At 41.3% G+C, this 25,245-nt stretch overlaps 1 protein-coding gene across 2 annotated transcripts in view; it reads left to right on the forward strand.

The window, feature by feature from the left end:
- Nucleotides 1–19,084: 19,084 nt before the first annotated feature.
- KCNN2 (potassium calcium-activated channel subfamily N member 2) overlaps nucleotides 19,085–25,245 on the forward strand; it is a 565,243-nt gene continuing 559,082 nt past the window's right edge. For both annotated transcript variants that reach the window (XM_066274080.1, XM_066274081.1), the window contains exon 1: nucleotides 19,085–19,541. The gene's annotated coding sequence lies outside the window, so the exon portion shown is untranslated. The remainder of the gene's footprint in view (nucleotides 19,542–25,245) is intronic.

Here is a 25,245-nt window from a genome sequence, read left to right on the forward strand (position 1 = left end):
TGCTCATGCATAGGATGCAATTCTGTATGTTCAAGCAAGACAGCAGCTAGGGAGATCTCCTCCAGAGCCACCGTAAAGCATTCTCGTTACTCGTTCAGTAGACACAAAAAAGCACCACACCTTCATAGTAGGGTTAAACTAGACCTAGGAGTAAAGGCTACCTCAGACCCTAACAAAGCTTAGAAACTATATTTGAAAGGATCAAACTAGCACATAACTTAAATGTCATTGGTGTTTATCATTACTAAAATAGTTACTCTTTGAAAGACATTGTTAAGAATAAAAATAAGAGATGACATCAGGGTAATGGCGGGGTAGGAAGCGATACCGATAAATCTCCCCCAAAACTCAACAAGATCTTCAACCAGAAACAGAAAAACCTATACTTGGAGCTTCCAGATGCTTCGCAATACACCCAAAGGTATGATTGAGTGAAAAATTGGCTAAATATATAACCAAACCCCGAAGGAAATAGGGAGTAAGAAATGCTCCGCCTTCCTCACTAACCTAAACAGGGCGGCTTTCTCTGGTAACTGTGAATATAGAAACTGAGGCGGGCAAAGGGGGTGAATAGATCCAGGCCGCCGCGTCACAAACGGCCGAACCAGGCTGTGGCACGGAGATCCAAGCCGAGGAAAATCTGATCCTGTGGCAACCCGGGCAATACAAGCTAATACTCGCGCCAAACCCAAACAAAGAAAGACAAGCGGAGCGGCCATTTTACCCGGTCTCCTGGTCGGTGCGCAGCTAGTGGGTGAGAATTTCTTCCTAGGCCCCGAGAGTGGGTGCCCGTGTTGCCCCACGGAGAGGCAGGGTCAGAGGCCTTTCTGTGGGCCGAGGGCAGAGTCTCTGGGAAGCCCCAGCACCCTGGGAAAGCCACGCACGGGAGGGAGTGAGAACTAATTCCAACGGTGGAGATTTTCCGTGCTGGAGGGTGTTTCACTCAGAGGGCAACGCGGTCGGCCTCATATCCTGGTTTGCGCGCGCAGATAAGGAGTGAGCAATTCCTCCGAGTGCCTCGGCAGTGCGCGCCCGTGTTATCGCACAGAGGGGCAGAGTCAGGGGCCTTTGTGTGGGCCAAAGCGGAATCTCGAGCCGCCCCAGCGCCTTGCAAAAGCCGCGCACGGGGACAGAGCGAGACTCAATTCCAACGCTGCAACTTTTCCCTGCGGTTGGGGGTTTCACTCAGAGCGTGAGACTGCTGGCCGGATATCCTGGTCGCAGACAGTGAGTGAGAGTTTCCTCCAAGCGCCCCGGAAGTGGGCGCCCGCTTGTGTTACCGGATAGAGTGGCAGAGCCAGAGGTCTTCGAGTGGGCGGAAAGCCCGCCTGATTATGCTAGCAGCTCTGACTGACTGAGCCTTACCCAGAGCCCTGTGCTGAGTGGAAATAGAGTGGGGAGTTGCCAGCTCTTTCAGCCTCTTACTATCCAGGCAGAGGCAGCAGCAACCCCATACCTGGGCTATCAGGCTACTAATTGAGGAAGGAAAGACTAGGAGAAAGGCTCCAGGAACACGGACTCTCTCACTGTTGGAGCCTATAAATGCTAATGAGCTTCGACTGCCAACGAGACTAAAGCACAATACATGACATTGCCATAGAGACTTATCAACTGCAAACCTCTACCTGAGCGTGCCAAAGGGGCAGAACCCGGGGTACAGAGTCACCGACCAGGAAGAGGGAGAGAAAAGAAAAAGCAAGAAGATAACCTCTCAAAATCAAGAATAATCTGCAGACTTTATAACCTATCCCATTTTATTATATTTGTTTGTTTGTTTCTCTTATCTTCATTCTTGATACTTTTTTTTCCTCCTCCAATTTGGTCGTTTAACTCTCTACTGGTCTTACTCTCTCCTCTCCTTGAACTACACTACCCATAAGTGTTACATCTCCCATTATCTTTTCTCTTCTCTTCCTTTCTCTCTATGAGGGTTGCACTCCAAAACCCTTAACTCTCTCTCTCTCCTTTCTTTTTTCTTCTTTTAGTGGTTCCCTCTTTTTTTCTCTCTCTCTCTTTCTTTTCTCCCTCTATATTAGTTTCTTCCTTTCTCCTTTACACCTCCTCTCATTCAAACCTCAATAACAAACAAATTATCTTATCTGGGACTCAAACCTATGTTTGTGGCATTTTGGGGGGGTTTTTACTTCACCTTTTTAACTCACTAGCAGTGCTCCCATCCCTGGCTCTCCATATTATCTAGTTCTTGTTCCACTAAATACAATAGTAATTTTTAAATTTGTCCCCCCATTTTTCCGTTTTCCTCTTATTCCTCTCATCATAACTCTTGACAACCAACACCTAAAAGCAAATCATTTTATTCTTGATCCAAATTTTTTCCTTATTTGCTTTTTGTGGGTCCATATGCTCTTTTTTTTTTTCTTTTTTTTTTTTTTTGCCCCTTTATTACTTTTGCCCAATTCAGGCCCTCCATCACAGGCATTGTTTGTTATAATTCACAGTCCACCACAAGATTTTCTCAAGAAAAAGGGGAGAGGAGAGGAGAGAAAAAAAGGAGGGGGGGAATAATTTCCTTTTTTTAAATTTTTATTTTATTTTATTTTTCTTTATTTCATTATTAATTTTTTTTAAAAAAAACAACTCTTTTTGATTTTTTATTTTTTTTAACTTTTTATTCTTTATTAAATCTCATTAATACTATCAACAAAACCACCCTCAGATGCCATTAAGGAAGAGAAAATCGAATATCATGGATACAAAAGAAAGAGAGGTAACACAGCTAGATGAGGAAAAATCTATGGAGAAAAAATTTAATATATTGGAAACCTTGGAGCTAAATGACAGAGAATTCAAGATAGAAATCCTAAAAATCCTCTGAGATATACAAGAAAACACAGAAAGGCAATTTAGGGAGCTCAGAAAACAACTCAATGAACACAAAGAATATATGTCCAAGGAAATTGAAACTATAAAAACAAATCAAACAGAGATGAAAAACTCAATTCACGAGCTGAAAAACGAAGTAACAAGCTTAGCTAATAGAACAGGCCAGATAGAAGAGAGGATTAGTGAAATAGAAGACAAGCAACTTGAGGCACAACAGAGAGAAGAAGAAAGAGACTCAAAAATTAAAAAAAATGAGATAGCCCTACAAGAATTATCTGACTCCATCAAAAAGAATAACATAAGAATAATAGGTATATCAGAAGGAGAAGAGAGAGAAAATGGAATGGAGAACATACTCAAACAAATAATAGATGAGAACTTCCCAAACCTGTGGAAAGAACTAAAGCCTCAAGTTCAAGAAGCAAACAGAACTCCGAGTTTTCTTAACCCCAACAAACCTACTCCAAGGCATATCATAATGAAATTGACACAAACCAACAGCAAAGAAAAAATTCTCAAGGCAGCCAGGGAAAAGAAGAATACAACATATAAAGGAAGGCCCATTAGATTATCATCAGATTTCTCAGCAGAAACTCTACAAGCTAGAAGAGAGTGGACCCCAATATTTAAAGTCCTGAAAGAGAGGAACTTTCAGCCACGAATACTATACCCATCAAAGCTATCCTTCAAATATGAAGGAGAAATAAAAACATTCACAGATACAGAAAAGATGAGGGAATTTATCATCAGAAAACCCCCACTCCAGGAATTACTAAAGGGGGTTCTCCAATAAGATACAAAGAACAAAAAAAAAAAAAAAAAACAGAGCCACAAGTAAAAGCTCCAAGAAGAACACAATAAAACCAAATTTAAACTGTGACAACAACAAAAAGAAAGAGGGGGAGAAGATGGAGATTAACAGTAGCAAAGGACGATGGAGTGCAAAAGTACTCACAAAATAGTTCGCTACAATGAACAGGGTAGGAACCCTTTTCATTACTCAAAGGTAACCACCATTGAAAAAACCACCACAGAAGCACATGAGATAAAAAAGATAGCAACAGAGGAAAGATGTATGGAATACAACCAAATAAAAACAAAAGATAGAAAAACAAAAGAGAAGGATCAAACAAGACACAAAACTAACAGAAAGCAAGATATAAAATGGCAATAGGGAACTCACAAGTATCAATAATTACACTAAATGTAAACGGATTAAACTCACCAATAAAAAGGCACAGAGTAGCAGAATGGATTAAAAAAGAAAATCCAACTGTATGCTGCCTACAGGAAACTCATCTAAGTAACAAGGATAAAAACAAATTCAAAGTGAAAGGCTGGAAAACAATACTCCAAGCAAATAACATCCAAAAAAAAAAAGCAGGTGTAGCAATACTCATATCTAATAATGCTGACTACAAGGCAGGAAAAGTACTCAGAGACAAAAATGGCCATTTCATAATGGCTAAGGGGACACTGAATCAAGAAGACATAACAATTCTTAATATATATGCACAAAACCAAGGAGCACCAAAATATATAAGACAGCTACTTATTGATCTTAAAACAAAAACTGACAAAAATACAATCATACTTGGAGACCTCAATACACCGCTGACGGCTCTAGATCGGTCATCCAAACAGAGAATCAACAAAGACATAGTGGCCTTAAACAAAACACTAGAGCACCTGGATATGATAGACATCTACAGGACATTTCATCCCAAAGTGACTGAGTATACATTCTTCTCCAGTGTACATGGATCATTCTCAAGAATTGACCATATGTTGGCCACAAAAACAACATCAGCAAATTCAGAAAAATTGAAGTTGTACCAAGCATATTTTCTGATCATAAAGCCTTGAAACTAGAATTCAACTGCAAAAAAGAGGAAAAAAATCCCACAAAAATGTGGAAACTAAACAACATACTTTTAAAAAATGAATGGGTCAAAGAAGAAATAAGTGCAGAGATCAAAAGATATATACAGACTAATGAAAATGACAATACGACATATCAGAATCTATGGGATGCAGCAAAAGCAGTGATAAGAGGGAAGTTCATATCGCTTCAGGCATATATGAACAAACAAGAGAGAGCCCAAGTGAACCACTTAACTTCCCACCTTAAGGAACTAGAAAAAGAAGAACAAAGACAACCCAAAACCAGCTGAAGAAAGGAGATAATAAAAATCAGAGCAGAAATAAATGAATTAGAGAACAGAAAAACTATAGAAAAAATTAATAGAACAAGGAGCTGGTTCTTTGAAAAGATCAACAAAATTGACAAACCCTTGGCAAGACTTACCAAGGAAAAAAGAGAAAGAACTCATATAAACAAAATCCAAAATGAAAGAGGAGAAATCACCACGGACACCGTAGATATACAAAGAATTATTGTAGAATACTATGAAAAACTTTATGCCACTAAATTCAACAACCTAGAAGAAATGGATAAATTCCTAGAACAATACAAACTTCCTAGACTGAGTCAAGAAGAAGCAGAAAGCCTAAACAGACCTATCAGTAGAGAAGAAATAGAAAAAACCATTAAAAACCACCCCAAAAATAAAAGTCCAGGCCCAGACGGCTATACCAGCGAATTTTATCAAACATTCAAAGAAAACTTGGTTCCTATTCTACTCAAAGTCTTCCAAAAAATTGAAGAAGAAGCAATACTTCCAAACACATTTTATGAGGCCAACATAACCCTCATACCAAAACCAGGCAAGGATGGCACAAAAAAAGAAAACTACAGACCAATATCTCTAGTGAATACAGATGCTAAAATACTAAACAAAATACTAGCAAATCGAATACAACAACATATTAAAAAAATAATACATCATGATCAAGTGGAATTCATCCCAGAATCTCAAGGATGGTTCAACATACGTAAAACGGTTAACGTAATACACCATATCAACAAAACAAAGAACAAAAACCACATGATCTTATCAATAGACGCAGAAAAGGCTTTCGATAAAATACAACACAATTTTATGTTTAAGACTCTCAACAAAATGGGTATAGAAGGAAAATATCTCAACATGATAAAGGCCATATATGATAAACCATCAGCTAACATCATATTAAATGGCACTAAACTGAAGGCTTTCCCCCTTAAATCAGGAACAAGACAGGGTTGTCCACTCTCTCCACTCTTATTTAATGTGGTACTAGAGGTTCTAGCCAGAGCAATCAGACAAGACAAAGAAATAAAAGGCATCCATATCGGAAAAGAAGAAGTAAAGGTATCACTTTTTGCAGATGATATGATCCTATACATCGAAAACCCCAAAGAATCCACAAAAAGACTACTAGAAACAATAAGCCAATACAGTAAGGTCGCAGGATACAAAATTAACATACAGAAGTCAATAGCCTTTCTATATGCCAACAATGAAACAACTGAGAAGGAACTCAAAAGAATAATCCCCTTCACGATTGCAACAAAAAAAATAAAATACTTAGGAATAAACATAACAAAGAATGTAAAGGACTTATATAATGAAATCTATAAACCATTGTTAAGGGAAATCGAAAAAGATATATGAGATGGAAGAATATACCTTGTTCTTGGCTAGGAAGAATAAATATAATCAAGATGGCTATATTACCCAAAGCAATATACAAATTTAATGCAATTCCCATCAAACTTCCAATGACATTTTTTAAAGAAATAGAGCAAAAAATCATCAGATTTATATGGAACTATAAAAAACCCCGAATAGCCAAAGCAATCCTAAAGAAAAAGAATGAAGCTGGGGGCATAACAATACCTGACTTCAAACTCTATTATAGGGCCATGACAATCAAAACAGCATGGTATTGGCAGAAAATAGACACTCAGACCAATGGAACAGAATAGAAAGTCCAGAAATAAAACCACATACATATAGTCAAATAATCTTTGATAAAGGGGCCAACAACACACAATGGAGAAAAGAAAGCCTCTTCAATAAATGGTGCTGGGAAAACTGGAAAGCCACATGCAAAAGAATGAAACTGGACTACAGTCTCTCCCCCTGTACAAAAATTAACTCAAAATGGATCAAAGATCTAAACATAAGACCTGAAACAATTAAGTACATAGAAGAAGACATAGGTACTCAACTCATGGACCTGGGTTTTAAAGAACATTTTATGAATTTGACTCCAAAGGCAAGAGAAGTGAAGGCAAAAATTAATGAATGGGACTACATCAGACTAAGAAGTTTTTGCTCAGCAAGAGAAACTGATAACAAAATAAACAGAAAGCCAACTAAATGGGAAATGATATTTTCAAACAACAGCTCAGATAAGGGCCTAATATCCAAAATATACAAAGAACTCATAAAACTCAACAACAAACAAACAAACAATCCAATAAAAAAATGGGAAGAGGATATGAATAGACACTTCTCCCAGGAAGAAATACAAATGGCCAACAGATATATGAAAAGATGCTCATCTTCTTTAGCTATTAGAGAAATGCAAATCAAAACGGTAATGAGATACCACCTCACACCTGTTCGATTAGCTGTTATTAGCAAGTCAGGTAATAGCAAATGTTGGAGAGGCTGTGGAGAAAAAGGAACCCTCATACACTGTTGGTTGGAATGTAAAGTAGTACAATCATTATGGAAGAAAGTATGGTGGTTCCTCAAAAAACTGAAAATAGAACTACCTTATGACCCAGCAATCCCTCTACTGGGTATATATCCCCAAAACTCAGAAACATTGATACGTAAAGACACATGCAGCCCCATGTTTATTGCAGCATTGTTCACAGTGGCCAGGACATGGAAACAACCAAAAAGCCCATCAATAGATGACTGGATAAAGAAGATGTGGCACATATACACTATGGAATACTACTCAGCCATAAGAAATGATGACATCGGAACATTTACAGCAAAATGGTGGGATCTTGATAACATGATACGAAGCGAAATAAGTAAATCAGAAAAAAACAGGAACTGTATTATTCCATACGTAGGTGGGACATAATAGTGAAACTAAGAGACATTGATAAGAGTGTGGTGGTTATGGGGGGGAGGGGGGAATGGGAGAGGGATAGGGGGTGGGGAGGGGCACAAAGAAAACAAGATAGAAGGTGACAGGACAATCTGACTTTGGGTGGTGGGTATGCAACATAATTGAATGACAAGATAACCTGGACTTGTTATCTTTGAATATATGTATCCTGATTTATTGATGTTACCCCATTAAAAAAATAAAATTATAAAAAAAAAGAATAAAAATAAAAATCACAGATTAAATAAAAATATTCAATATATATATAATAGATGTAAGAGTGCTTTATATATTCAAAATACATAAAGAACCCTTATAACTCATAATAAGAAGACAAATAATCTAATATGAGCCAAAGATCTGACAGACACTTCACGAAAGAGCATATACAAATATATTGACACATGACACAATGTTTAGCATCATTAGTTAGCAGAGTAATGCATATTAAAGTCACAATGAGATATTACTACACAGTAAATTGAAAGGCTAAAATTGAAAAACTGACAACCCCAAATGTTGGTAACTAAGTGGAGTAATTAGAACTGTCATATTGCTAGCGAGAAGGTAAAATGGTACAACACTGAAAACCTGTCAGTTTCTTACAAAGATTAAACATATATATCATATGACCCAGAAGTTCTACATCTAGATAGTTGAGGGAAATAAAAACAATGTCTAGGCAGATCTGTTCTTAGAAGTTAAGGCTTTAACATAGAAATTTGGGGGAACATATTTCAAACTATTACATTCTACTTTCTGGCTCCCCCAAATTCATGACTTTTTCACATGCAAAAATATTCATCTCATTTCAATAGCCCCCAAATTCTTAACTCATTCCAGCATCAGTTCTAAGTCCAAAGCCACATCTATCTAAATCAAATATGGGAATGACTCAAGGTATGATTCATCTTCAGGCAACATTTTTCTTCAGGTGTGAATTTCTGAAACCAGACAAGTTATGTGCTTCCAAAATATAATGGTGTACAGGCACAGGACAAACATCCTCATTGCAAAGAAGAATAATTGGAAAGACAAAATGGGTTATGTCCCAAGCAAGTCTAAAACCTAGTAGAGCAAATTCCACTAGGTCTTTTTTTTTTCCCTATTAGATTTCAAAGCTCAAGAGTAATCCTTCTGGCTCTATCTTTTCTGCTCTCTAGGACCACTAAGGCACGATTCTAGGTCAGGGGCCCCCAAACTATGGCCCGCGGGCCGCATGCGGCCCCCTGAGGCCATTTATCCGGCCCTTGCCATACTTCTGGAAGGGGCACCTCTTTCATTGGTGGTCAGCAGATGCATCCTGTGCTCCTGGAGTACTGTATGTGGCGCGCCACAAAGCGTGTGTCGCTCACATACAGTACTACTTCCGGTGACGGTGAACGCACGCATCATGGCTCCGGAAGTGCGTCATATCACTTGTTACAGCTAGCAGTGACAAATATGGAACCAGATATTGACCATCTCATTAGCCAAAATCGGACCCATGGTTCCCATTGAAATACTGGTCAGTTTGTTGATTTAAATTTACTTGTTCTTTAGTTTAAATATTGTATTTGTTCCGGTTTTGTTTTTTTACTTTAAAATAAGATGTGTGCAGTGTGCATAGGGATTTTTTCATAGTTTTTTTTTTTTTATAGTCCAGCCTTCCAATGGTCTGAGGGACAGTGAACTGCTCCCCTGTGTAAAAAGTTTAGGGACCCCTGTTCTAGGTGGTAGCAGCGTCCTCCTCCTAGGCTCTTAGTAACAGCCTTGCCCCTGAGACAAGTGTGAGCATCCCCACCCAGTGAAAATGAGGAACAGAGAGCTTTGCCCTTTGTACCAAGGAGGAAAGGCCCTGACCCAAGGGCTTTGGTGGCAGTGGCAACCCTGCTGATTTTTTAAATTACCCTTGGGTGATTCTTCTCTTTTCTTGAACAATGCCATATTGGCAGCCAAACTGCTCTGTTTTTCCATCCTATAGAATCCCAGGATCCCAATAGCCTTTCTTCATTTCATCCTGTCTCTATCCCCTTAGTCCAGATAGTAGTATCCTTACTGGTAAAAATTCCTTTAGTTTATCTCTCTCTCCTCTCACATTTTACTATAAACAATCAGGAGAAACTGGGCTGCATCTTTAACACTTTGCTTAGAAATCTCAGCTAAATACCGAAGTTCATCACTTTCCACAAAGCATAGAACACAGTTTGAACAAGTTCTTTGCCCCTTAGTTGGCACTGTATCTGTCTTCAAAGGTCCACTGTTCATTCAAGGTTGCTGCTTCCGGATGGTGGGAAACAGGATAATACCAGTGAATTCTATGAACATGGGTCCATGACCTTACTTTATTTGCTGGGAAGTGAGCTCCTTGATCAAAATCAGTGCTCTGTGGGCCCTGGCTAGAAAGCAGGTTAGAAAGTCATTCTGCTATACCAAGATTGCAGGTTTGCTCCCCGGTCAGGGCACATATAAGAGTTAACCAGTGAATTCATGATAAAATGCATGACTGTGGGATGTTTCTCTCTTTCTTTCTCTCTCCTCTTTCCCTCCTACCTCCCATTCTATCTAAAATCAGAAAGAAAAAAAAAAAGCAGTGCTGTCTGGAGTTCCATGACAGTGGATAAAGCATTCTGTAAGTCACTGGGTGGTAGTTTTGGGAGGATCATTGCATAAAGGGAAGAGAAATTCATATCCAGAGTAAGTATCCTTCTAGTAAGAACAGAATGCTGCCCTGTCTGTGATGGAAGTGATTCAATGTTATCAACTTGTCACTAGATATTTGGCTGATCATCCCAGGCAATGCTGCCATGTTGGGGACTCGGTATTGTTCTTGCTTCTGACAGATTGGGTCCCAACTGGGGCCATTGCTGCTCAGCCTTGGTGAGTGGAAATCAATGTTGCTGAGCTCAGGCATAACCTCTACCCTTGCCACCATCGCCACTTTGTTCATGAGCCCATTGGATGATGGCAGGGGTGGCTGGGAAAAGAGGCTTAGTGGTATCCATAGAACAGGTAATTCTATTTACTTATTACTAAAATCTTTCTCTGTTGAGGTCACCCTTTGGTGAAATCTGCATGGGACACAAATATGTTCACATTTTTTTGTTCATTCAGAGAGATCTATTCACATAACTTTTCCCAGACTTTCTTGTAAAATATTTTTATTGCTACTTGTTCATTGGTGCATAACCTACCCCCAAGTTTCTGTAGACAATGGTGTTGTCAAATATTTTTTCCATGTATAACATGGACACCATTCTTATAAATTCCATTATCAGTTTTCTCATTACCCACAGAACAACCACTTAAGCCAATACCACATATTTTAAGATTTTGTTATGCCATCATCCTGCTTCTCATACCATACAATGAATTAATTATATTAGTAAATGAAAAGTGTCCAGGGTTTAAAACAGCAAATATTTAATGTTCTGAATGAGTTTGTAGTAGGGCTCTGCTCATCACTGTCGCTCAGGGACCCAAACTGAGGGAGTCCTCATACATGAATTGTGGAGTGAGAAAAAGTAGAGATCTTTATGTTGGCAAGGTGGAGAACTATGATCCTTTTTTTGTACTCAGAATTAGAGGAGATCTGGATATTGGTGTACTTTAATATTATCTACCTTAGGTGCATAAAGTTAGGTATTAAAATTCTCTATTTCCTTATAATCACTTAAAATCTATGCAACTCTACAACCAGAGCACCAGCAAGAGCAACTGCAATCCTAATACAAATTCTTGCACAGTGAAGAGCCTAAACTCTATAATAAATATAGACCTTTATTTGAGGAAATTAAATGGTAATCATGGCCTGATGGAGTTGGTATAAGGAAAGTTACAACTGTTGAGTTATGGAACCAAGAGGAAAATGTTGAGTTCCAGGAGAATCAAGCAATAAGCCCTTCCAGCCCTGGCCAGTTGGTTCAGTGATAGAAAATGGGCCTGGCATATGGATGTCCTGGGTTTGATTCCTGGTTAGGGCGCACAGGAGAAATGACCATCTGCTTCTCTCCTTCTCCCTTTTCCTCTTCTCCTTCCATAGCCAGTGGCTGGATTGGTTTAAGTTTGGCCCCAGGTCCTGAAAATAGCTCTATTGGTCAGAGCAGCATTGTTAGTTGCTAACAATACCTTGGTTGATTTGAGCATCAGCCCCAGATAGGGATTGCTGAATGAATCCTGGTTGGGGCACATACAGCAGTCTGTCTCACTATCTCCCCTTGTCTGAGAGAGAGAGAGAGAGAGAGAGAGAGAGAGAGAGAGAGAGAGAGAAATAAGCCTTTCTAAGAGAGGACACATGACTAAAGTCAACCAAACAAGAAAGTGATTGGATGGGTGTCATGTACAGATTGATATTCCTCTGTGGCTTTCTGTATTTTGCTGTATTAGTGTGATTTGTTTTCAACTGCTACTATTTGTATAAAACATTAATATGCTGGAGAGAAAAATTATATATAAACCAACAGTGCACTATTATCCTCTGTTTAACAATGACATATGAGCTTATTATAAATATAATTACAGAAATATGCATTGTAGCAGAAAGGCTGTATTAAATAGAAGAGTGGTATAATGCCATAGACTCTGTAGTTGTCAACCTAATTCTAATCTGCAAGAATTAGGAAAAGCTTTCTGGAAGAAATGACTGAAGCAAACACCTGAAGGATTTTGGGAGAAACTCTCAAAGACAAAAAGGCAACAAACAAATAAAAAACCCTAAACAAAAATCTTTTGCAAGGGGCTAAAGGAAGTTCAGTATTTTTGGAGGTGAGAGAGCAATTGGTATGAGGTGAAACTAGAGATTTACAACTATGAACTAGAGATTTAGAACATGGCCTCACCATGCAGGGGCCATAGGCTATATGAAGGATATTTTTTCTTAGTACAAATAGAAGAAAAAATTTGGCTACGAACTGAAGAATAGATTATCATAGGGACAAGAGTGGGAGCAGGGAGACGAGTGAGAAGGTTAGTGCAGTTGCTGAAGAAAAGGTTCTTCATGGCTTGGACCCAACTAATTATAGTGGGGAAAGAATATATGGATTCAAGCACTCTCAGGGAGGCAGAGCACGTAACCCTGCAGGCTGTGTTTGTGTGTACGGGAAGGAGAATGGGAAGCACGCAGCGTCAACAATATAAGGTTAATTTTAGATCTGGTGTCCCCAAAATATAGATATTGTCCAGTTGCTGATCAGATACATATAAGCCTAAAAATCAGAAAACAAGTATGAGCTGAGGATAAATTTGGAAGCTAACAGCACAAAGATAGTTATTAAAACCATGGAGTGAGTATAAGAATTTAGGAAGAGTGTGCGTGGGAGAAAAAATATAATTGAACTTGGATGGTGCTTATTTCACAATTTATTTTTTGACCCAGTTTCTCTGGCTTTCTGTCCTCTTGGTAAGTATAGCTTAACTCCTGAGGAAACACTGATGATGGAGCAGATGGAGTCAGACTGTGCCCCAAGCTGACACCTGGCCGTGCCTTCAGGGTGTTTATCCACGTTGGCTGCTCAGGAGCCCAGGAAGCACAGGAGGTAACCAGCTTTCTTCTCTGGTTCTAGTCTTCAGGGTAGTTAGGTTGACTGAGCTGCTGCCAGTGGCATGCATTGGGCCCAGTCCCTGAGGCTGGGCTGCCATCACTGGTTTCTGTGAATTACATGTATATAATATCCACAAAGTACATTGGCTCTACCATTTACTGATCATGTGTCCTTGGGCAACTTTTCTGTGGCTTGGTTTACTTACATTAAAAATGGGTATAATTATACTGATTAAAAAATTGAGATATTGTGAGGATTAAATTATTTACTACACAATAAAGCACTTACACCAGCATGTAGTAAGTTTTAAGTAAGCATAAGCTATAGTTATTTAGCTCCATGTGGACACAGAAGTAAGAATAAAAAAAAAGATAGGTAAAAAGTAAAGGAGTTTAATGGCTCCCTCCATGAGCACAGCAGGAAATAAAGACAAGTTAGTTGGTACAATACTGAATATCCCCACGCCTTTTTATAGTTACATAGCCATCTGCTAAGTGGTGTACTGCCTCCAGTGCAAGGTACTGGCATACATACCTACAGTAACTTCATGAGACAATGAGTCAGAAAGTCTCCTGAAAGCGACATTTTCTTGGCTTTTTTTTTTAACGTCTTTACAGGTTACCATTCAGATTGGGAAATCACAGTTCATGAATCAGTTTTTCTGAGTTAAAAGTAAAACAGTGTTTAATGTGACAGAGTGTACTGGGCTGGGTATTGGCAGGACTGGACTCAGTCATTTGTTCTCTGGTTTACTCAGTAACTCTGAAGTTGTTCTTTGTATCAAACATGGGTGTCACATCTGTACCAGTCATTCGTTTCATCTAACAGCTATTTATTGAGAGCCTACATTGTGTGGTGGTGCCATTCTAGGCTGTATCATTGATCAAAGCAGGCAAAGATTCCTTTTCTTCTACAACCTGTATTCTACACTGTAAGGAAGGCATGAAGGCATGAATAATTTATGTAAAACAATTTGCATAGGTTTCCTGGAAACAAAATTTCCTACCTGACTGAATTTTTTTTTTACTGGTTAATCCTGACTTTCTGACAACTTCACTCATACTGTTGAACACCCCTTTTTATCTGATGCTTTCTGGATTCTCAGCTGATACCACAAACCTCAGATCCACAAGTATACTGGAAACCACCTGGTGCAAACTCCTCATTTTATAGATGTCACTATTGAGGCCCTGAAAATTAAAGGAACTTGGCTTAAGTCTTCAGAGTGAATGGCTGCATTTGTCAAATGGAAGATTACCTGCAACAGACTGCCCTTGAAAATTAGGTGCAAAAGAATAAATGAAATATTGATAGTTCAGTGACTTTTTCTCCCACTCTACTACTGTATGATGCTCCAACTTTTGAGTCTTCCGATTGATGCTAACTGATAGTGTATTTCTATTACACATCAATCAGAAATGGGTTTGTTACAAGCAAAGTGGCTTAAATAAAATAGGAATTGATTTCTCCCTCGTGTGAAACTCAGAGATAGGCTGCTCCAGGATGGTATGGTAGCTCTGCAATCTTCCCAATTCAGGTCTTCACAGCCACGTCTCCACCATCCCTGGACCACAACGCTTGTCCTCATGTCCAAGTTCACTCGCCTAGCCCTCATATCTGTATTCTAGACAGCAGGATAGTGGAAAGGAAAGAATGGCCAAGTATGAGTGACACTGTCACCAGTATCAGTCAGGTTGTGATCACAAAAGCAGGTCAACTAGGAATGAAGTAGATTAGAATAAGGAATTATTTTAGGAACTTGACCTTCCCCACTGTGGACATGGGATAAACTGTTTATGTTCTGCTGTGTTGGCTCTGTGTATGGTGCTGGGCCTGTAGACGGCAGGACAGGCCATTTAGAAGCAAAGATGGACATTTTCATGATCAGGTTTTTGTGCCAACTTGGCTAAGCTATTAACCCCAGTCATTCAGTCAGCTGCTGTGAGGGTATTTTGTAGATGTGACTAAAGTCAGTAATCAGTTTACTTAAGTAAGAAAGATGATCTTTGATAATCTAGGGTGATCCTGATTCAACCAGTTACAAGGCAGAGGTGAAGCTTCCAAGAAGATGAAGCATCACCTTCACACTGAAGCTCCACCTGGTGCCTGGGAGGGACCAGCCTGCTCTCCTCAAAGGTCTGTCTGACAGACTGTGAACTTGCCTCGCCAGCCTCCAATATAAGCTGATTTCTTGTAATAATTACCCTTATATACTTTCTACTGGTCCTGTCTGGTGGAATCCTGACTGATGCAGACATGATGTGACAGAGAACAGGCATACCCTGGAACCCATGAGGACACAGTAAAACCTGCACTAATCTCTGACCAGCTCTAAACCTCCAACTCTGATGAGGCTGGTGACCTGTAGGAAAAGATGGCACCCTTTGCTGTGGAGCGACAGTGCACTTTGTCAGAGGCGGGAGAAGTAGCAGGATCCAGCAGCAGTTGCTGCAGACTCAGCTGCTAGGTCATGCAGACGAGATGAGCCAGCAGATCATGACAAGGTGCATAAGCAGCAACAGCACCTGACTTTACAGTGACCTCCCGGGTATAAACATGACTGCTGCTTCACTTTACAAGCTGTGTGCAAATTTCTCCTAGCCCACTCTAGCTTAGAACTATACAGGGAAGGAAATTCTGAGAAACATTGTTCCAGCTTAGCTGGGTTGACACAACAAAACCACTGCCCCCAGGTAACTTGGAGGAGGTTGCTGGAGAAATTCCATGTACTTCAATTTATAGCTCATGCACAAAAATGTGACGACCCTGTCTAAAAATCAGGCGTTCTCAGTTAAAGAGAGGGAGGATAGACATTGGGGTTGATGACTAATCCTTTTTGTCAGAGCACCAGTCTTATAGGACTCAGTTCCTACTTTCTAGAGCCTAATTTTTTAATTATTATTTTTAAAAATTAATTTTAGGCAGAAAGAGAGAGAAGGGAGGAAGGGAAGAACAGAAAGCATCAACTAAGATATGTGCCTTCACCAGGCAAGCCCGGGGTTTCGAACTGGCAACCTCAGCTTTCCAGGTTAATGCTTTATCCACTGCACCACCACAGGTCAGGTGCTAGAGCCTACTTTTTAGGAGAGGAAATTGGACACTGTAAAGAAACTGTGTTGAGCTTTGAATTTTCAGCTAAATTGAAACACTTCCCCTTTATAGACAGTCCATTGGAAAACTTCATGGAGCCTCTTTATGTTTAAAGAACTTTTCATATATCAAAATATCCTCAAAACAACTGTGAACCCCTATAGTTGGGTGATTCTTTACCCTGGATGTCAGAGTGGATCTTAGAGATTAGCAGCAGGATTTTAAAAAGGGGTTTTGAGGGGATGTTTGGTTTCCCTGAGAGAAGAAAATGCAGGGTCAGTGACCAGAGACCTGCTCATACATGGACTGCCGTGGGGATCTGCTGTAGTACGATGACAAGGAAACCACACAGTTTGTTCTCTGTTTCGGTTTTATTTGTCCATTATTTTAAAAAGATTCCACATTATAGATTGATTGTGATCACATTATAAGGTATATAAATGTCAAATCATTATGTTGTACAGCTGAAAATGATAAAAAATATTGTATGCCAACTATACTTTAAGATATTTTTTTAAAAGCAAGAAAAGGAAACCGACTTATATTGTGAATTTACTTAGATAAAATAGATTTTCTTTAAATGCCTCTTTGTCTGTACAAATTCAACCAAATTCAGCCAGCTTCAGCTCATATTTGTTCAGTGATAATAATACTTCATGTCTTGAGCTTCCACACAGGCCGGTGCTGGTCTAATCAGTTCATGTAGATTATCATATTTAATCTCAGCAGAACCCCACGAGCTACCTACTATTACTATATTCACATTTTACAGATAAGGAACTGGTGCACAAATCATTTCAACGAGACCCTATAAATAGCCAGGATGAACTCAGGACATGGGGCTCCGGAGCTTTTCTTTTGCATTTCCCTGGTGCACCCCTGGATCCTGACTCATCTCAGAAAAAGTACTCGAGCCAGAAAGGGAATACAGGGGAAAAGCCTTTCAACAACAAGGACCAAATGGAGTTTGTGTTTGATTCATAGATAATTCCAGGATTATTCTGATTAAATACAGTTAAATAATAATCTCTCACTGTGTTAGAATCAGCTGTAAAAGAAAAACCCGGAGGCTAGAAGGTGGACAGGGAGGAAGTGGCAGAGGTGCATGGCTTCAGCACCTGCAGGAGTGCCTGGGTGGGGTCTGGGCTTCCTCCCACACCTGTGGGCTAGTTCTGGGAGGGCAGATGCTGCCGTGTTTCTCTGCAGCACCCAGGGGTCCTTCAAGGGATTTACACACAGAGCCTCAAGATCTGGTTCAGTAAGGAGGACTTAAAGGATGGGGCTTGGGAACCAGGGGTCAGTTTAGGACCTTCCGGACTAGGACTAGTGCAGTAGGTTTCATTTCATGCTAAATGCAAGATTCAGAGCAGGTGTGGTTGCTTTCTCCTGGGTCACTAGAACCCGCTGGGGCCGCAAACCCCTATGTGGCACCATAAATAGTCTGTTGTTGTTTTGAGAGGTTGCGTGGGAATGACACGGACCACCCATATGTGTGTATTATGCTGACTGCCCTGAGACCGCCAGGAAGCAGGCAATCAGATGGCAGAGGATGTGAGTTTTGCATTGCTCCTGACGTGGCTTCAGACTTCTTCGACCCTGTAACTGATAGACAAAAACCCAAACAGTTTGAATGTTGCAGAAAACATAAAATGAGCCCAAAGCCTGAAAATCCACGGAGGACTTTCTGCTTCTGACATCTGATAACAATAGGTCCTCAGCCTGACTAACTGCCTGCCTGAAATTCACCTGTCTCAAAATCCTCTTGGCCCTCTCTCTCTTTTTTAAAACTGAGAAATGGAGTCTATGAAACAGAGTGAACAGCAGCAATCAAAATTCGGAAGGCTAGAGACGTATCTGCCATTCTCAGAATTTATGAACATCCCCTCTTTCTGGAAGGCTCTCAGAGCCCCAACCGCTCAGCACGGGCTGATGAGTTCCCTGCAGCAGCTGGCAATGGAGCTATAAATAGAATGGGAGCGGGCGGAGATTCCGGGCTCTCCCTCCTCCCGCCTCTGGCGCGTTCTGGGCCGGGGATGCCAGTGCCCGGGGAGGGCGGGCTGGTGCGCAGGCGGCGTTAACCCCCTCCGCACTTTGGGGCTCCTGCGGGCTGTGGGGGAGGTCGAGAAAGAACACGCTGGGCGTGGAAATGAAGGCATGTTTCTAACCTTGCACTGGGAAAACCACCATCTGTGATTGCTATCCCTCCCGGTTTCCATTTAAGCTTTGGTTAACACCTGAAATTCGACCTTAGCTCACCCCCACTCCCCCAACCCCTACACACGGGAATTTGTTCCGTGTATTTTTTTAATTGGCTTAAATCCAAACCTTAAAATTAAAAGCATCCCCAAATTTGGTCTTGGAAATAATGTTGGCTTTCATATTTAAGTTCAGGGTTCTCTCCACCGTGCTGCTTCACGCTGCTTAAGGACAGTTACTTTCCTCCAGAGGGTCGATCAAGGGGAAACGTGTGTGTGTGTGTGTGTGTGTGTGTGTGTGTGCGTGCGTGCGTGTTATTTTGGGCGCATGCACACCCCTGGGTAGCCTCTAAGTCTGCAATACCCGAAGCATTCCGGGCCCCGCCAACCGGCTCGTCCCTGCCAGCCAAGGATTGGAGAAGGAGGGAGTCCCCAGATCTGGCAGAGTATCCTGTCAGCAGCGTCAGTATTTTGCACCGTCGGTGCTGAAGCAGGGACAGGCAGGTAGGAGTTAGGTTCTTCAAAGGTGGACCCAGACCAGCCAGCCACCAGTGGGGAGCGGGGACGGCTCACCGGCCGCGCCCCCCGCCCGACCCACCCTGGGACTCCCGGAGGAGCCCAGAAGGAGGAGGGAGGGACGTGCGCTCTCCCGGGCTTAGAGCTGTCACGGAATTTGAACCGGAGAGGCAGCTGGTCCCTGGCCAGGACTCCTGATCATTCTCAAATGGAAACAGTTTCTCCCAGTGAACCTGCTGGAATTCTCAGTGGACTCTCACTTCGGCTTTGCTTCCTGGTGCATTTAACCAAGGCCGCATTTCCCACTTTGGGGCAAGGAAGGCTCCAAATGGAGTGGGGCTCCTGGTTGCAGAACAAGGTAAGCTCGCCGCTAAGGAGACATTGACTGGGGCCTATAGATTTAAGAGACCATTATCCCCGGGGCGAGATGGTGTAGTGAAGTTTGCCTTGGGCTTCCCCTTCCCTAGCCCCTTCCTGGGGCCTCTCGTAACTTATCCACCCCTCTTTCTTGGCTTTCTGCTGCCCCTATTCATACCTTAAAAAGAAAATTTCCCCAGGGGGGCGGTGGATGGAAGGACTCCCTTATGTTCTTATTTTCAGCATTTTAATGTTCTACAGTAAAGGCCAGTTCCACAGTGTTTTGCGATCTAAATTCCCATCTCCTCCACCCCACCTTCCATCCTTGTTCTCTCCTCTCAGTTCTCTCTTCCTCTTTCCTTATCCAGCCTTACTTATATGTCTTTGCCTTCCCCCATTCTAACTTCTCCTTCCTGTCTTTGAAAATATGAACCGGAATAAAGGGAGCGAGGGGAGAATGTCGTGACTTTGTGTGTAATATAATGCTAGGGTTATAGGGTGCATGGATTGTTGGTTTAGGAGTCATTTGCTCATCAGCTATTGTTAAGCACCTACTCTTTGCTGTTATTTAACTTTCTCTTGTGTGGGATGACCAGTTCATTCTCTTGAAAATAAAATGTCCCCAAACTTTTCTCCAAATGCCCCTCTACTTCTCTCCAGGCTGTGGAAGTGAGAGGAGGGGGAGATAGAGTCTGAAGCAGAGAGGGAAGCTCATTCTGTCCAGGCTGGTTGGTGCTTTGTGCCCTCAAGCCGTGGAGTACTAGCAAAAATCACACAATAGTAACTTGACATTTGTCGAGCACTTTTGGTATTGTTCTAAGAACTTTACAAATATTAACTGATTTAAAACTCATAACAACCCCGTGAAATAATTAACATCATTATCTCTTGTTTTACACATGGAACAGATGATTTAAGTAATTTGTTCATGATAACACAGCTAGTAAGTAAGTAGGGGGAGCTGAGATTGAAATTTAGATTCTAGAACACAACTCTTAATCTGTTATGTATCTCAGTCATCATATATTCATCCATCCACACTGCACACGGCACTGTGCTAGGTACTGGCAATGGAGGAGTGAAGAAGGCAACCAAGACGCTTGGCGCTTATATTTATTTGAGGGAGACAGACAATATCTCAGCAAACTAGGTAATTTCAGGTTGTGGTAGAGGTCACAAAGAAAACAGGGTAATGTGCTAGGAAGTGGTGATCTTCACATGGTGAGTGGCCAGTGAGGTTCTCTCTGTGTTGGGATTATCCAGGCTGAGACCTTGAAGCATGGAGAAGCGGAAATACAAATAGCTAGTGAACGTATGAAGTGATAGGAACTGTCTTTAGTAATTATGGAAATATTATTTAAGGCCACATTGAGATATCCTTTTGTACCCATTTTGTACCCTGAATTTAAAAAGTTTGACAATTTCAAGTGGTTGCAGAGGATGTGGATCCAGGGGGCATTTTGACATTGTTGGTGGGAGTATGACCTGGTACAGTGACTTTGGAAAACAGTTTGGCATGATATCCTAATTTGAACATTTGTATACTTGGGATCCAGTAGCTCAGCTTCATTCTAGATTTATACCAATAGAAGTTCTTGCACATGAATATTCATAACAGCCTGGGTCCCAATAATGAAAACCTGGAAAGAACTCAAGTGTTCATCACTGGTGAATAGATGAATAGTGCCATATTGACAGAGGAATATTATACAGCAGTCAAAATGAATAAACTAAGTGACGCATAGTATAATTGGATTTTAGCAATATAATATTAAGTGAAAATTGTTTAAAAGATTATATATAGCATGATTGTACTTTATAATATTAAAAACTACTAAAATAACCACCCCCTGATTATGTAGGAATATATGTAGATGCAGTACTATTATAAGTAAATATGAAATTAAGAGAATGAGAAATGAGATCTGTACCTATGGTTACCTTAGGCCAGTTATTTTCAATTGCTGTGCTGCAAGAATTTTTAAAACGTGCAACACCTACATAACTAGTGAGGGGCACTGACCTCTTTTCCCTTAGAATGGCAAATAATAAAAAAAAGACAATAGCCAAGACAACAATAGCTTTCCAGTGTGAATGAATTAAAATACCTATTTTTTGTGTGTGTGTCAAATAGGCATAAAATATATTTTGCAGTGTGCTACAGAATTTTAGTAATTAATTTATGTGTGTCATGAGATGAAAAAAGTTAAAAATCACTGCCTTCGATCGGGAGAAGCAGGGACCATATAGTTAGAGCAAGTCAGTGGCAAAATCCTAGCTGTGTTTTGGCTGGTAGGGCCAGATATGCTTATTATATTTAAAATAGCTGCTAACTAATGAAGTATGTCAGGTCATGCACTGAAAATGAGGGTATGTGATGAATCAAATATTACGACTATCCCTGTTGTATGTAGTGTGGTTCAGACTGGAAGGCGGGAAAGCACACCTCACTCAGAGAGAAGGGAGCTTGATCTATGGTATTTTTAAGGAAGAGAAAAGTAGTCAGAGTAAGGGTGGGCTAGCAGGGAGACTGGGACCAGATTTCCGGGCCTTGTGGGTCAAGGTAAGAATCAAGAATTTTAAGCAGGGAAGTGATTTGGTTTAAGATTTTTAAAGGCCTCTCTGGATGCTAGGTAGACAAGAAACTATGGGAGAGTCACTTACCGAGGCCACTGCAGTGGAAGAGAAAAAAATGGCAGCAGCAGTGTGACTGTGTTCCTGCAGGTTATTTACTACACGGGGCACCAGCCTGGAGGTCAAGTGGAGGTTAAAACCCAGCCCATGCGCTGCTTGTCAGCAAACATCCTGGTGCTGGGTGCGAAGGCCTGGAGGAAGGGCACCTTTTCTCCAATCTGCATAAAGGGATCTGTAGGCCGGCAGCAGCCCACTGGTGGGTCTGGGTGGGAAAATGGACTTGAAGAGAAGTGGATGGATTCAGGACAGATACTGGAGGAGACGCACAGAACTTGTTGGTGGATTATATCTAGGGGTCCATCGGGGAAGGAGAGGAATCAAAGGTGACTCTTGGATTTTTATTTGACTCTGATGCTACTGAGGCTATTACAGAGAAGGGGAAGAACAGGCAGGGAAGAAAATAATTGTTTAGATATGTTAATTTTGAAATGCTATTAGGACATCCAAGTAAAAATGTCAGGCAAGGAGCAGCATGTGAGTCTGAAGCTTGAGGGAGAATTTGGGGCAAGGACGAATGTGGGGACTCTAGGACTGTGTGTAGATGGCATAATTCAAGTTCCTTCACTTCATGGTCATTGTCAGATTGTGAATTCCTTTGGGACAGAAAAATTTTATTTGTCTTTTTTTATTCTCAGCAAAGTGTAAAGTAAGATAGCTTATCAATAAATATTGGCTAAAGATGACAGAAATTTACATAAACAATATAGACATGAAGAAATAGAGGGGAGACGGAGGAGGTATCCTCGGTGTCTGGACCAGTGTCTACAGGGGCAGCTGCGTAGCTTCCAGTGCCTCCTGAGGCTGAAGCAAGTCTAACGGTGGGGCCAGCCCATGACGAGGATGTGGGCAGGCATCTTGGGGCCAGTGTTCAGAGAAGCCAGAAATGGCAAGGACTAGAGCGTGAAGACACAGAGGGTGCAGGAGGGTCCTGAGGTCAGAGAAAGATGATGATGGAGCACTGAGCTAGATCAGGAAGTCACCCCAAAATGCAGCAGGACTTGCAGGTAGGTGCTGGGATAGAGTGAAACCAGAAAGAGGAGAGAGGACCAAGGGGCTGAGTGACAGGATCCAAGCCAGCTGGGACAGATGGAACCACAAGGTTCAGTTTAAGGGCCAGTGAAATACAGGCATATTTGATCATCTCCAAGTAAATAGCTTGGGACCAGCCAAAACAGTCTTACCGCCCCCAGCCCCACAAGACCTCAGGCTGTGCTGTCGGGGCATCTCATGTAGAAAATGGTGGCTGTGGCCTTCCTATGCCAGGTGTCCCTTCTCACCCCCCTGCTAGGCCTCCTCTGCAGCACTCGCCTTCACCATACCCTCCTGGTGTCAGGCCCAAGGGGCGGGCCCTGCTCTCTGACATTTGGGCCTGACAAGGTTCTTTCATGTCACCACATTTCATCACCCTGCTGACATCTAGTTCTTTAGCCTCCACCCTCTTATTGCAGTTCTCATCTCTTTACTGGTCTCCTGTCCTCAAATGGCCACCCCTTGACTCTGGTCAGTGGTCTGCCTCCAGTGCCAGCACAGGGACTGGCTGGGGGTATGTGTGCAGGAATTGGGAAAGGAAGAGAGGGAGGGAGGAGGAGGAATTCTTTTTTTTTCACTTGGCGTTAGGATGATGAAAATGAAACCATCCTATTCTCACTAATGATAAATGCACAAGGACCTCTCTTTCACAGACAGCTGGCGCAATATTACTTAAGAATGTAGGCTTTGGAATAAAATAGACCTAGAGTTCAAGTCTAGCTGTACTGCATGCAGTTTGGTGAGGTGATGTAATCTCTCTCAGACACTCAATTTCTTCATCTGTAAATGTGGATAATAACAAAACCTGCTTATGTTGTTATGAGTTTTACATCAGATAATGTGAAGCTTCTTAGCACAGTGCCTGGCTTGCAACAAGGACACAGTGAAGGTTAGCTGTTATTATTTTCCAAGGCATTTAATTGTCAATTCCTCCTTTGTCGACTGGCTTCAAGGAATGCTTCTGATTCTGAGAATTCAGGCTCCTCATCCAGAGGAGCCGGTGCTCTGGCAGTGAGGCAGTAGGCATTTTTGGCAGATGGGTATTTGCTGTTTCATTTCTCACATTACTCCACATCGTATTCCGGCACATAATTCATGCCAGCCAGGAGTCTGAATAACAGTGAGATTTCAGAATTTATTCGTTCAACATTTGTAAACAGTGATTGAATGTCTTACTATGTAAATAGAGACAGTGATGACTAAGACACAGTCCCGGCTTTCAAGGAAATCATAGTCTAGTTAGGGAGGCAGATGAAAAACAGACAATTACAGTGTTCGTATTAAGGGGATCCCTTCTGCTGAGGCTCTGGCCCCAAGACCTCCCACCCAGTGAACATACTAGTAGTTATGCCCCCCCTTGTATTTGACCATACATTTACAATGTATAAATCATATTCACTTCAAATTATTTCATGTGATTTTTATAACAGCTTTATGAAATAGGTAACGATTACTACTCTGAGCCAATGCTTTTTTTAAAAAAAAAATTTTTTCCCATTGATTTGAGAGAGAGAGAGGAGGGGAAAAAGAAAAGTAGGAGAGACAGTAGGGGAAGGAAGAGAAAGAGATACATCAACTAGTTGTTCCATTTAGTTGTGTACTCATTGATTGCTTCTCCTAAGTGCTCTGACTGGGGTTCGAACCCATTACCTCTGGGGTGCTGGGTCAGTGTTTTATCCACTGAGCCACCTGGCCAAGGCCTGAGTAGATGCTTTTAAATAAGGCAAACTGTCTTATGGGGGGGACACTGCCGTGACCTGTTTTCCAGCTTCCTCTATTGTCCTTTCACTGTTTTTATTAGGGGTCAGTCTAGTTCACCATCCTTGGGGCTGTGGTTTAGTTTTGATTCCTAGTTTATCCCCTTGATGGCCAGGTTTAGCTCCCTTATTGGGACCTTTGCTCTCCAATGACTTAAACTGACAACTCATTTCGTCCAGGTAGCTTTGTGCAACTATTCTGTCCTCTAGGACTCCATCTTGGTA

This window comes from Saccopteryx bilineata, chromosome 4 (genome assembly GCF_036850765.1).
Source record: "Saccopteryx bilineata isolate mSacBil1 chromosome 4, mSacBil1_pri_phased_curated, whole genome shotgun sequence".
NCBI lineage: Eukaryota > Metazoa > Chordata > Mammalia > Chiroptera > Emballonuridae > Saccopteryx > Saccopteryx bilineata.